Raw genomic sequence first — 2,944 nt, 5'->3', positions numbered from 1 at the left:
TTGTTAATAGCATGTTCATGTACTTAATCTATACCAAGGTAAAGCAGTAGTTACGACTGCATCGCAAAGAAAAAGAAATTCTTTACATGGAATTCTTGCAACAATATCTTTCAATCGGAGTACACACGAAACCTTGCACAAGAAACACGTCAAAAGTTAGCTATTTCTCAGATCAATCACTGTGTGAACTGAAAGAAAGGTAACTGTGGAGAGCTCGTGTTAATTAGGTCCCCAGAAGAGCCCGAGAGACTAGAAACCACGTGCTAGCAGCCAAAGTACGTGCTAGCAGCCAAGGCTGTGTACCCTGTTTCATTAAGCATTTTGATGAAGAAAAGAAGGGAAAATGGCCCAAAAGAGAACCTAATATACAACATAAAAAACTTGCCGGAAGAACTAAAACGCGCATTTTCTTCAATAATGCACCCGCCGCGGTGGCTCAGTGGTTAGGGCGCTGGACTACTGATCCGGAATTCCCGGGTTCGAACCCGACCGCGGCGGCTGCGTTTTCATGGAGGAAAAACGCTAAGGCGCCCATGTGCTGTGCGATGTCACTGCACGTTAAAGATCCCCAGGTGGTCGAAATTATTCCGGAGCCCTCCTCTACCGCACCTCTTTCTTCTTTCGCTCCCTCCTTTATCCCTTCCCTTACGGCGCGGTTCAAGTGTCCAACGTTATATTAGACAGATACTGCGGCATTTCCTTTCCCCCAAAACCAATTATTATTATTATTATTATTATTATTATTCAATAATGCTCATGAACATTTCTCAGTGGCAACAAGGTGAAAGCTCTGGCTGTGGGCTGCCATGTGGATGTAGGCATTTTCCCCTGTAGACATCCATTTGTTGCCTACACTATTGAAGACTGCCAAAATTCAGAAATCAGGTCAATCTGGACAAACAATGTAGCTTTTAAAAACTTGAAAAAGCAAGCTAAAGATACTTAGCTTGAACAGCACAGGATTCCTTAATCCGCGTGCCGTTCTAAAAACGATTTAAAACCAAAGTAGATGGAAGCGTCAACAAACTGCAAAGCGGCCTGATGCGCAAAACGACCAGCGGTCTCCGCCTGTGCAGCAGACAAAATTGAAAGTTAATCTCAAACGTTATGCTTACGCAATGCATTTTATGTAGAGATAAGGCACAATCACTACGCACAGCTGCAAAAATTACCACGCGCGAATAAACCGTAGGACAAGGAATTTGACGACATGGCCTGAAATATTAGCTTTAAATTTGGCGGAGCACACATACTAGAACTCTTAAACGGATACTGCATTAAATTTTAGGCGGTCTAATTTTTTACGGGAATGAAAGGTGTAGTTCCTAAGACGACTGAAACTGCATCGTTTTTTTATTGCGCGACGCCAGCGAAGTAAGACCTTTTTCCCTCATTTTTTACCTGCACTGGTGCACCTGGAGGCGGCGCACCGGAATACTCACAGCGTGCGCCTACCGCAGCTGCTTAGACGCTACGCGCCACGTAGGGGGAGGGGGGGGGGGGGGGGGGGAGGGCCGGGGCGGGGGCGCGGGTGGTGGGGGGGGGGGGGCGAAGTAATATTACAGCGAAAGCTTTACTAGGCAATGTTGACGGGGATCGTGTCCGCAGATCCGGAGTTCCTGGGTTCGAACCCGACCGCGGCGACTGCGTTGTTATGGAGGAAAAACGCTAAGGCGCCCGTGTGCTGTGAGATGTCAGTGCACGTTAAAGATCCCCAGGTGGTCGAAATTATTGCGGCGCCCTCCACTACTGTACCTCTTTCTTCCTTTCTTCTTTCACTCCCTCCCTTATCCCTTCCCTTACGGAGCGGTTCGGGTGTCCAACGATATGAGACAGATACTGCGCCATTTCCTTTCCCCAAAAAACCAATTGTTATTATTATTATTATTATTATTATTATTATTATTATTATTATTATTATTATTATGCGTCGGCAGCAGTTTTGGGCAACTCAGAAGAGAGGGCGTCAAACGAGTGGTTATAATCGAAAGGTGATGATGTGAGGATGCTGCCTGAAAAAAAAAAAATTCGAAATTGGATGGATAGTATTGAATTGGAGCCAAAAATGTCCAAAAAGTGGGCGGGGCCAGAGCAAATATGCCGCGAAATTTAAAAACGCCGCAAGTAGGCGGAGCTACAGCGTAGTGCAATATTTGAAAAACCGGAAGTGTATACGGAGCCATAGCGTGGCGACAAGTTTGAAAGCTCGAAATGGAAAATCACGTGACCAGTGATAAGTGATCAATACGTAACCAGGACAAAGAATAATGATAAATTAGAGGCAATTAGGTAATTAATGAGAAGCAAAATGTAATGGACGGGTATATACTGAGTGGGCGGGTACGAAACATGGCGGAAATTTTGAAAACTCGAAACGGTTGCCGGGATGAAACAAGCATATAATTAGAGTTAATTGATAACGAAGCAATCAAGTGACCGAGAAAACAACCATGGCGCCAAGTTTGAAGGCGACCAGTGTGGAGGAGGCGTCAACGCTTTCGCATTCTTCCAATGCTGGTAGCCGCAGGGATCTCTAATGTTTTCCCGCTGAAGGTTGTAACACATATTTCGGCGGGGGAAAGTACGTGCCATGTCATGCCTTCAAAAAAGGATGCTAAGCTCTGAAAAATGGATCCGTGTGGCGCAGCAAGCCTTCGCGAGAAACCTTTTAGGTGCGAATTTTTATCACGGCAATTTATTCGACAGCAACTAATATATAAATCATTCTCTGTTGCGAATCCACATAACAGTGCCTCAAAGCTGATTCATTTCTGTACATAATATCACGTATATTTGTGAGGGGGACGTTATTGAAGTCCTAGAGCAAGGCAGGAGGAAGCGGTTGTTGTTGTCCTCGATACAGCGGTAATGGCGGTCGATAAGCGATAGCGCAAGCACTGCATATTTGGCTTCCAGGTAAGCTGTGTGCCATCTCGCAAGGTGG

General features: G+C 45.5%; 1 non-coding gene across 1 annotated transcript; it reads left to right on the top strand.

Moving 5' to 3' along the window:
• The first annotated feature begins 425 nt into the window (after positions 1-425).
• On the top strand, positions 426-497 carry TRNAS-ACU (transfer RNA serine (anticodon ACU)). Its single transcript has one exon. It is a non-coding gene; the product is annotated as a tRNA-Ser (tRNA).
• Positions 498-2,944: the final 2,447 nt, after the last annotated feature.

The sequence above is a fragment of the Amblyomma americanum genome, chromosome 3 (assembly GCF_052857255.1).
Source record: "Amblyomma americanum isolate KBUSLIRL-KWMA chromosome 3, ASM5285725v1, whole genome shotgun sequence".
In the NCBI taxonomy this organism is placed as follows: Eukaryota; Metazoa; Arthropoda; class Arachnida; order Ixodida; family Ixodidae; genus Amblyomma; species Amblyomma americanum.
The sequence above is the reverse complement of the archived record's forward strand: the minus strand, read 5'-3'. Positions and strand labels throughout refer to the sequence as shown.